General features: G+C 40.7%; 1 long non-coding RNA gene across 1 annotated transcript; it reads right to left on the reverse strand.

Moving 5' to 3' along the window:
• Window positions 1–212: 212 nt before the first annotated feature.
• On the reverse strand, window positions 213–3,526 carry LOC134295529 (uncharacterized). The gene is made up of 3 exons (XR_010002135.1): window positions 3,313–3,526; window positions 1,544–1,670; window positions 213–521 (listed from the first exon to the last, which is right to left on the reverse strand). It is a non-coding gene; the product is annotated as an uncharacterized LOC134295529 (long non-coding RNA).
• Window positions 3,527–11,930: the final 8,404 nt, after the last annotated feature.

Consider the following 11,930-nt stretch of genomic DNA (forward strand, 5'->3'; position numbering starts at 1 on the left):
TTCCATCTTGGATCTGCTACCATTCAGGTTTTGTGAATGATCCCAAAATTTTAATATTGTGAGAGGGAGAAAAATAACTGTCTAATTACCAGCTCTGCACCATGAATGTATTACTGATCTGAAGCTCTACCTTTCCTTCCTCCAGTGCACTTTTGCAATCATTTAGCTGTAAGTTGTACTTGCAAACTGTACACTGAATAAGAATGTTTCATATCAGACATAAATGCTGAATCCATTGGGGAGTTTGCACATGAGTAAGACTTCAACACTTTTGTGGCCCAGATGTGTTTTACACAGTACTTAGAAACTTCCCCGAAACACAAATACAATCTTCAAAAATATATGATTTGATTATTTTAATGAGTACAGGCATAAGTCATGTAAGAGAGATCAATCAGCTATGGTAAAAATTTGATAGTGCATCAAGTCAGGAAAAGGTCATACAGATGAAGTGAAGATATTGGGATGAACATATGCTCTGCTCATGGCATGGATGCAGCCCAGAAGTCTGCTGAAATTACCTGTAAAAAAGAAAAAAACACTTTGAAATCCAGTATTTAACTAAATATCCTGCATATACACGCAGTGTACATTACACCAAATATTTATCAAGGATGCAAATCATGTGGTCCTCTAGAGGTGACTGGACTGGGTCCCTATTTTTTATTATTATTATTATTATTATTATTATTATTATTATTATTATTATTATTATTTCTGACCTGCCTCTCCTCATGGCTCAAGGCAGGTTACAAAACAATTAAAATACATAAACAGAGCAAAAACATTACAATCATCTTTCACTATTGTTTGTGCTGGCTATTGGTGATGGTCATTCCACTCCAAGAACATTTCCATTTTAGGCAGTCACATACCAGTTTAAATATGGCATGGAATGGAAAAATACTGAATTATCATTCAATAAAGCCAGTGTGGGCAATTGATTTGGATGGTGAGGACTATAAGACTTGGGGGCAAGAGATTGAATCTTGGTTTAGCCATTGAAAGCCAATGGTTGATCTTGGGCAAGTCATATTGTCTCAGCCTCAGAGGAAGGCAAAAGCAAAAAGGCTCTAAACAAATCTTGCCAAGAAAACCCTACAATATGGTTGCCATAAATAAACTAGCTGAGCATTTTAAAAGAAGGAGGGGAGAATGATACAGGAAGAGAGGATGACAATGTTTAGGAACATATTTGAACTTTTTGTAAAGTGCAGTGATCTATTTCAGATAACCCTTTTCCAAAGAGACAATTTTGTGAGGTGCAATAATTATGCCATTCTCTATAAATCTCCTGGTTCATCCTGGGAACCAACGTTTTAAAAACAAGTTAATCAAAAAGGATTAGTTAGTAGTGTTGGTAGCCATGAACCAGTTTCTCTAATTTTAACATATAATACTATTGAATTTATTTTGAATCCAAACACTCCAAACTAGTTTGAAATCCTATGAGGATCAGGGAGCGTTTTTATATCAGAAGATCAGCAGAAAAGAAATAGAAAGGGATCCTGGCAAGAAGTCAGCATTTTCTGAATGTTCTTACTTCTTTTTGCAGCAAACGTTTTTTCCACCGCACACCCCAATATCGGTCATAGATGTTCCACAAAGCAAATGCTTACAAACACCTCCAGCTTTTGTACATTCATCTGTAGTCTTTGGGTCAGCCAGGGCTATAACAAATGAAAGAATAAGAAATTAATGGTAATCTTCTCATTGTTAAAGAGTCACCATTCTTTTATAATTATAATAATAATAATAATAATAATAATAATAATAATAATAATAATAACAATAACAATAACAATAACAATAATAATAACAATAATAATGGACTTCCGAATCCAGACTGACAACACACAACACACCAGACATCACAGTTGTGGAAAAGAAAAAGGTTTGGATCATTGATGTTGCCATCCCAGGTGACAGTTGCATTGACAAAAAACAACAGGAAAAACTCAGCCGCTATCAGGACCTCAAGATTGAACTTCAAAGACTCTGGCAGAAACCAATACAGGTGGTCCCGGTGGTGATCAGCACATTGGGTGCCGTGCCAAAAGATCTCAGCCGGTATTTGGAAACAATAGACATTGACAAAATTATGATCTGCCAACTGCAAAAGGCCACCCTACTGGGATCTGCACGCATCATCTGAAAATACATCACACAGTCCTAACCATTGGGAAGTGTTCGACTTGTGATTTTGTGATACGAAATCCAGCATATCTATCTTGTTTGCTGTGTCATAATTAAATAATAATAATAATAATCTGATGAGTGATCCAATACAACAGCCAGCAGAGTTCTGCTGTGGACTCATCTTGTTGTGTTTCAAATAGTAGTAGTAATAATAATAATAATAATTAATAATAATAATAATAATAATATACTTTATTTATATTTCGCTCTGTCTCCCCGAGGGGGGTTACAGGGACATATATGGCAAACATTAAATACCATTATATAATTGGCAAGACAGACTGTACACAAACAGAGGCAAGGCTTCCCCCTTTTTCCATGTCCGGCTTTAGGAGGCTGTGCTCGACTCAGCCATAGGGAGGTGCTGTTGTTTCATTTTTCCATGCCGATGAGCTTGTTGTCCATGGACACCTTCCTGATCGAATTTTGCCGGCATGTTTTTCAGGGGCGCCTTTTACCTCCCCGCCAAAGCGGTATCTATTAATCTACTCACATTACTGTTTTCAAACTGTAGGTAAGCAGAAGCTAAGGCGATGGTAGGAGCTCACCCCTCCTGTGGCTTAAACTGCCAACCTTACAGTTGGCAAGATCTTCTGTAGCAAGATCTTTAACCCGCTGTGCTAGCACGGCCCTTATTCCTCAATGCAAATGACAATAGAACTGAAGGCCAGTTGTGGCAACTCAGAATTTAGACAAAAATATCCAGGAGATTTGGTCAAGTGTTACTACACTGCAAACAGTCAGTGGAAAGGAAAATGGAAAGATAACAACAATTCATGAATGAGCTATGGGATAGTGTAGAATATCCTGAAATAGGACAGGTCTGGCAATGATATCATAACATCTTATGTGGTTCATAATTTTTGTTATTTTCCTGTAATACTAAATTTAATGAGCCCAATGCCAATTACTTCACTAAAAAGAAAACATTTAATACTGTTTTCACAGACATCTGGAATCCCGCTTAAAGGGCTTGGCCTAAACTACCCTCTTCCACCTCCTTGATTCTCTGGTATTGGGCAGAATTGTCTGCTATCAATATACCATGGCAACAGAAATTACTACACATTTCCTCAAAATCCCCACATACATTGCTGTGAAAAGGCATCTTACCTGCAGTGACCATCAGCACCAAGAACAGGACAGCTGAGAGCACGGAGAAGATCTTCATGGTTGAAGTACGGTTTTGTTTCTTAGGTCGCAGATATAACCAAGTGGAGTCTCTCTGAAGATTGCAGGATGGAGAGAAGAGCCTAAGCCTCTTGTATTTATAGGACAAAGAAGAATGAGTGACAGGTTGGGGACTGCTTGATGTGGCTTGTGTGGTTTTGTTGCTGTTTGTGGTGCTGTTTGATTGTAATAGAACTACGTCGCTGTATGATTGAGAAAGGGTCTGTTAGGGAAATATAGTCTGGCCGCAGAAAGAAAGATTGCTATGTAGACTGACCATGAAATTGCACGAGCAAGGTCTGCCATGGGACGGTGCATGCAACTATACGAAACGTCCTTCTCTGAGTCAGCCATTGGCCTGTATAACTTGATATTGTTTAATTGAGTTCTTGCATTTCAGGAAACATAGAAGCACACATTTTGAAGGCATCCCCTAGGCCATGAAATCCAACTCTCATCTCAGTATAGGAACTCCATGTACAGAATATCCAACAGGTAGCTAACCAGTGCGAGGCTTGACAATTCCAAGGCCGGAGTTAAAATTGCTGGAAGAAACATTAACAACCTTAGGTATGCAGATGATACCACTCTGATGGCCGAAAGTGAGAAAGAGCTGAGGAGCCTTATCACCAAGGGGAAAAAAGAAAGTGCAAAAGCCGGGCTGCAGTTAAACATCAAGAAAACCAAGATCATGGCAACCACACCTATTGATAACTGGCAGTGACAGAATGTATATTTCTAGGCATGAAAATCACTGCAGATGCAGATTAAAGCCAGGAAATCAGAAGACATTTCCTTCTTGGGAGGAGAGCAATGGCCAACCTCGATAAAATAATGAAGAGCAGAGACATCACACCGGCAACAAAGGTCCGCATAGTGAAAGCAATGGTATTCCCCATAGTAACCTATGGATGCGAGAGCTGGACCATAAGGAAGGCTGAGCGAAGGAAGACAGACGCTTTTGAACTGTTGTGTTGGAGGAAAATCCTGAGAATGCCTTGGACCGCAAGAAGATCCAACCAGTCCATCCTCCAGGAAATAATGCCCGGCTGCTCACTGGAGGGAAGGATATTAGAGGCAAAGATGAAATATTTTGGCCACATCATGAGAAGGCAGGAAAGTTTGGAAAAGATCATGATGCTGGGGAAAATGGAAGGAAAAAGGAAGAGAGGCCGACCAAGGGCAAGATGGATGGACAGTATCCTTGAAGTGACTGGCTTGACCTTGGAGGAACTGGGAGCGGCAATGGACAACAGGGAGCTCTGGCGTGGACTGGTCCATGAGGTCACGAAGAGTTGGAAACGACTGACCGAATGAAGAAGAAGAAGAAGCTAAACAGCTTCCTTTTGAAGACATTTGGCAAAGGAGAACCCACCACCACACTAGGCAGCTGGTTTCTTTTCTGAACCACTCTTAATGTCAAAAAGTAATTTCTATTGGGTTGTTGTATGTTTTCAAGCTGTAATTTCTACTGTTGAATCAAAATGTGCCCTTCTGTAACTTAAACCAATTAGACACGATTCTCTATTGTGAGCAGCAGAGGAAAAAAACAGCGTTAGACTGTGGCTGCCCTTTAGATGTTTATCCTGCAAACAAAGTCCACCAGCATTGGACTGACCACGTTGTTTGAATGCCCAATCACCATCTCCCAAAGCAGTTACTATACTCCCAATTCAAGAACGGAAATGGAATGCTGGTGGACAGGAAAAACTTCAACAACTGTGGCATAGACACTGAGAACTGGGAAGCCCTGGCCCTTGAGCGCTCTAACTGGAGGTCAGCTGTGACCAGCAGTGCTGTGGAATTTGAAGAGGCACAAATGGAGGGTGAAAGGCAGAAATGTGCCAAGAGGAAAGTGCATCAAGCCAACCTTGACCGGGACCACCTTCCACCTGGAAACTGATGTCTTCACTGTAAAATAACATACAGGTCAAGAATAGGACTCCACAGTCACCTTCATATCCACCGCCAAGACACTACACTTGGAAGGCCATCATACTCAGACAATGAGGGATTGCCTAAGTAAGTAAGTAAGGAATTATGTCATACGTCATTTTTATTAGGGAGTGAATATAGCGGAACCAGTAGCATCCAGTTAACACCATGTGCAAAGAAACTCACACCAGGCAGAGGAATTGAAAAGAACAAAGGAACTTTACTCTTGCTTGTTGAGTTGAAATATAAAAGAGTACTGCAATCGTACAATGTCCATGTAGTTGCATAAGATCAATAACTAATCAATCAGCACTTAATATATACAGCATAGCATATTCAAATTGCTACTTGACCATAGCTAGAGAGCATTGCCTTTTTCTGTGCTCTCTCTGGAAGGCCAGATTCCCAACTGTCAATCCCAGCCATCTGCCAGCAAACAGATACATTGTTTTAGGCGTGGCTTTGCCTCTGCAAAGCTGAGCTCTTTTGCAGAGTTCTTTTGCAAACTAACTTTGCAAGGATTTCTTTACACACACACACATAGCAATTTGGCGCAATAATTTTGTGCTTCACCAGGCTGAACATGACCCAGTCCTTCAACAGCCCCATGTTCATTTTGATATCTATACTTTACACCTCACCATCCTTGTTGCCCTTCTGTAAACCAAAGACTCCTTTTGAGGAAAGAGTCTCAAGTCGTACCCACTTCTGGCTCATGACTCCCAGTCAGTGGAATATTGGAGCCCCCGGTGGTGCAATGGGTTAAACTCTTTTGCCGGCAGGACTGCTGACTGAAACGTTGGCAGTTCAAATCCGGGGAGAGCAAGTGATCTCCTTCTGTCACTCACAGAGGGATAAAACATCCAGGTGTCCCCTGGGCAACATCCTTGCAGATGGCCAATTCTCTCACACCAGAAGCGACTTGCAGTTTCTCATGAAAAAAGGTGAAATATTGAATGTACTCTGTGTTTTGGTGAGAGCTTTAGGAGAGCTGTGCAGAGTTTATGTTATACTTTGGAAACAGGGTTATGAACCAGGGACCACTACTTCAAAGTTCTACCTAAAGTCCACATAAGGTTTATTTCCCATTGTTATGGGAACCATCAAGTGCTTCTATCTTGTGAGTAAGGGTATTCAGGAGTGACTGTATTGTTTCTAATCAAATATATACAGAATAGTTCCTGGCAACCCCCAAATCAGTGAGATTTAAGATCTGGATTTTAAATACAGTAGAGTCTCACTTATCCAACGTTCTGGATTATCCAATGCATTTTTGTAGTCAATGTTTTCAATACATCGTGATATTTTGGTGCTAAATTCATAAATGCAGTAATTACTACATAGCATTACTGCGTATTGAACTACTTTTTCTGTCAATTTTGTTGTATAACATGATGTTTGGGTGCATAATTTGTTAAATCATAACCTATTTTGATGTTTAATAGGCTTTTTTTATCTCTCCTTATTATCCAACATATTCACTTATCCAACGTTCTGCCAGCCCGTTTACGTTGGATAAGTGAGACTCTACTGTAACTATCTAAGATTGGGGGAGGTTATCACCTTGGAAAATAGTTTAAAATTCCTGTTAGTAAACATATGATAGTAATTACCACCTTGACACAAGAGCTACCAGGTTCCAAGCCTAGTAATAACTTGAGGAGGAGATAAATGTGATGCTTTGGAAACAACACGTAACCCTATTCTCAAGCATAAGAAACGGATGTTCAGGTTGACACTCCATTATAATAATTACTTATCACACATACATCTTTTATCAGTGGTTTGAGCATTGGACTATGACTTTGGAGACTAGGGTTTGGATTCCCACTCAGCATGAAGCCCTTGGAAGAGTCAACGGTCTCTCAGCCTCAGAGAAAGGCAACGACAAACCTCTTCTGTACAAATCCTGCCAAGAAAACCCTGTGATAGGTCTGCCTCTGGGTCAGCATAGGCTAATCTGAAGGCATACAATAACATCAAAATGATATACATGACAATATTTCATCTGAGGAAAAGATGGACACACCTATGTGCTAGCAGACCTTTATCAGAATCATTCTTCCTTATCTAGGGGGAATAAATGTGGCAACATCTTTAAAACTGATTTTTATTTTCACACTAGCTGTACCCGGCCACGCGTTGCTGTGGCGTAGTCCTTAGTGGGGTTTTCTTCGTGGCATGGAAGGTGGCATAAAGAGGATACCCCGTAGGTATGAAGCAGCCAGGCTTTGATGCTGCAAGGGTATTCAAGTTGGCCAACAATGGAGTCCCCTAGGTATGAAGCAGCCAGGCTTTGATGCTGCAAGGCTATTCAATGGGATTCAAGTTGGCCGACAATGGAGTCCCTTAGGTATGAAGCAGCCAGGCTTTGATGCTGCAAGGCTATTTAATGGTATTCAATTTGATTGACAATGGAGTCCACTAAGTATGAAGCAGCCACATTTTGATGCTGCAAGGATATTCAATGGTATTGAAGTTGGCCGACAATGGAGTCCCCTAGGTATGAAGCAGCCAGCCTTTGATGCTGGAAGGCTATTCAATGGTATTCAAGTTGGCCGACAATGGAGTCCCCTAGGTATGAAGCAGCCAGCCTTTGATGCTGCAAGGCTATTCAATGGTATTCAAGTTGGCCAAAAATGGAGTCCCCTAGGTATGAAGCAGCCAGCCTTTGATGCTGCAAGGCTATTCAATGGTATTCAAGTTGGCCAAAAATGGAGTCCCCTAGGTATGAAGCAGCCAGCCTTTGATGCTGGAAGGCTATTCAATGGGATTCAAGTTGGCCGACAATGGAGTCCCCTATGTATGAAGCAGCCAGCCTTTGATGCTGCAAGGCTATTCAATGGGATTCAAGTTGGCCGACAATGGAGTCCCCTATGTATGAAGCAGCCAGCCTTTGATGCTGTAAGGCTATTCAATGGTATTCAAGTTGGCCAACAATGGAGTCCCCTAGGTATGAAGCAGCCAGCCTTTGATGCTGGAAGGCTATTCAATGGGATTCAAGTTGGCCGACAATGGAGTCCCCTAGGTATGAAGCAGCCAGCCTTTGATGCTGTAAGGCTATTCAATGGGATTCAAGTTGGCCGACAATGGAGTCCCCTATGTATGAAGCAGCCAGCCTTTGATGCTGCAAGGCTATTCAATGGTATTCAAGTTGGCCAACAATGGAGTCCCCTAGGTATGAAGCAGCCAGCCTTTGATGCTGGAAGGCTATTCAATGGGATTCAAGTTGGCCGACAATGGAGTCCCCTAGGTATGAAGCAGCCAGCCTTTGATGCTGCAAGGCTATTCAATGGTATTCAAGTTGGCCGACAATGGAGTCCCCTAAGTATGAAGCAGCCAGCCTTTGATGCTGCAAGGCTATTCAATGGTATTGAAGTTGGCCGACAATGGAGTCCCCTAGGCATATAGCAGCCAGGCTTTGATGCTGCAAGGCTATGCAATGGTATTGAAGTTGGGCAACAATGGAAGTCCCCTAGGTATGAAACAGCCAGGGTTTGATGCTGCAAGGCTATGCAATGGTATTGAAGTCGGCCGACAATGGAGTCCCCTAGGTATGAAGTAGCCAGCCTTTGATGCTGCAAGGCTATTCAATGGTATTCAAGTTGGCCTGGAGGAGGTACCTGTGACTTCCTGGCGTTTTCCCTGACTTAGTGAAGAAGCTGAGGAGGGTGCTCTGGTGAGGGATCCTGATGATGGCGACGAGTGAGGGGATCCGGCTCCCAGGGGGGCGGGGCTTGCGAGCAGGGCGCGCGCGGGGAACAGCCGTTGTCGGCCGGCCGGGGAGTGACGTCATGGGAGGAGGGGTAACAGAGAGAGGGGAAAGGCAAAGCTGGGCATTCCCTCTCCCGCCCTTGTTTTGGAGGAGTGTGGGGTGAGTGGATCCCGTGGAGGTTCTGACCCGATGTTTTATTGTTTCAACCTGGAGGCATGGATAATGGATTCTGTGGTCAAATTTGGAGATTGGAGGGTGTTTAGTTTTGTTGTTTTGCTCGGTGCCCGAATTCCATCACTCTTTTATATATATAGATGAGCCTTTGTGGGTGTTTACATCTGGTTAGCAGATTTATTGCTTTCTTACATTCACACTAATTGGCCACTATAAAGATCTGAAAAACCAGTATTACATTATGTAGTTCTTGGAAAAATTTAAGGTGGGGTTCAAGATTTACATCCTTCTGTGTCCATTTACATCCTACTTCCAGAAATGTGTAAATATGCAAAAGACCTCATCACTCTATACTGCATCCAAAGAAGTAGATTTATATCCACAAAAACTCATGTGAACATACAAAATAGGTGTTTCCAAGTCATCTGGAAAAAGAGGCATTCCTCTGTGGACTTCTGAGTATTGATATCAGGCTACATCCTTGGCCCAGCTTCTGGAATCAGACAAAATCAAGAATGTTCATGGCTTTGTGAACTGTGTTTATAGAATAAATGTATGTCGCTTAATTCAAAGATATCTCAGAAGCTTCATGAGTGAATTTCCTCCAAAAGACAAGTATGTAATATACAAATTTTCTGGAAACTGGAGATAGACCAGAGTCATTATCACTGGAGACACCAATGGCAGATCTTCTTCCTCAATCAAGTGGTGGACCCCAATCTTGCTTCACTTTGGTTTCTGCCATTTTTTGCAACCTAAAGAAGCCTGTGGTTGTTTCTTCCCATTTCACACAAGAAAAGAGGGTGTCAACGAGCTGGATAAAGCATTGTCTACAACAGTGTGGTCCAACCTTTAGTTACACGAGGGCCAATCAGACTTTAGTATAGGAATGTGAGGGCCAGAAACATCCCAGAAAGAAAACGTTTCTTAAAAACTTAAAGCAGTAAGAAGGGCAAACATTTTTTTTTTCCAAATGTTAATTTAAAATATTTTTCCAGTAAGAAGGGCAAGGGCCAAAAAAATGATTTGGTGGGCCGCATGCAGCCCGTGGACCACAGATGTGCATCCAAAAGTGTATTCAAAAGAGTTTAATGCCAATTGTATGACTGAAGAAACATATATGATCATTGAAGGAAACATCTAACCACCTTTTAGCCAAGGAAAATAATCAAAAAATAAAAGGATCTTCAAAATTCTGCTGATAAAAATAACACTTGATTCGCTATGAACCGGAAAACTGGCCTCCATGTTTTCTGCCTCAAACTTCTGTAAGTTTTCGAATGTGCCACATTTCAAACACATTTGAGAAACTGGACAGCCCAAGCTTTAGCAAGTTGCAATGTGCTGAAAATTAGCACATTAACTTCGTTTTTCTCTAATGTTTGAAAAGACATGTCATATATTTCTATAAAGTTTAAGTGAAACTTGTGATGCACTTTATTCAATAAATGAATTTACTGTATATAGCATGGTGTGATGGATCCCCTCTACAGTTTGAGGGACTGGATGTACATTTCCCCATCAGACATTCCCCAAAATGCAAGTTACAAAGCCCAGAAAGACATAGCAATTAAAGTAGAATCATAGTATCATAGCTGACCTCAAACATCTTCTCTATGCCTGCCATTTGAGTGTGCACCACACTCAAAACTGCAATCATGCTCACAATTTATGCAACGTATTGATAAACCAGGTTTCCATGTTGATTTCAGACTCCTCTTAGAACTTCCAACACTTCCATGGGATTAGAGAAAAGTGAGGATCGTGCAGTTTCCTAAATGTTGTTAGATGATATATTTATTGTACTGCAGTCTAAATAATATTGTAGTTGAAATCTTAACCAACATATCTAGTGATGAATAATGTTGGATGTTTCAGCTCGGCTATATCTAAAAGACCACATGCTTCTCATGTCAAAGTCAAAAGGGGAGAAATCAAGAGATAAAGCTAAGTCTCATCCAAATGTGAATAATAATTGGCAGTGTTAATTATTATCATGTACGCTGAACTCAATCGACAGACCCAGTTTGTTTGGTTTTTTTGTTTTTTTTGTTTTGTTTTTTTTAAACTGAACATGCCTACCTGTATTTTATAATGTGTTTTATGAATACTGATGTAAGTTAATAATTTTTTAACTGATTTATATGGCACTGTATAATTTTTATATATGCGTTTTATTGTAAGCCGCCCTGAGTCCCCTGTCGGGTGAGAAGGGCGGGATATAAATATTGTAATAAATAAATAAATAAATGTGGATGACATCCAAATCAAATCTGCTAGAATTCAATGCTCCATTGTACATGTTACTAATATGGGAGTCCGGCAAAGTTCTTTGGCACTCTATAAACCAAAGCGGATAGAATGGGACAAGCAATTAAGAAAAGCTTCTGGGTGGTGCGTCCTTGAATGAGCAAAGGCAGCTCCTACCTCTGATTCTCATAATCCCAACCCAAGAGACAACCATTCACCTGCAGAAAGGTTAATAATAATAATAATAATAATAATAATAATAATAATAATAATAATAATAATAATAATAAGTTTATTTATATCCCACCTCCATCTCCCCCGAAGGGGACTCGGGGCGGCTTACAGCAAAATCAAAATACAAGCAATGATAAAATATAAAACATCAAAGGACAAAAACAAAACCAATAATAAAATATACACAATAGATTAAAAAAACACAACACAGAATTAAAACATCAGATTAAAAACAATGAGGTTGCAATAGTGC

Source organism: Anolis carolinensis, chromosome 1 (genome assembly GCF_035594765.1).
Source record: "Anolis carolinensis isolate JA03-04 chromosome 1, rAnoCar3.1.pri, whole genome shotgun sequence".
Taxonomy (NCBI): Eukaryota; Metazoa; Chordata; class Lepidosauria; order Squamata; family Dactyloidae; genus Anolis; species Anolis carolinensis.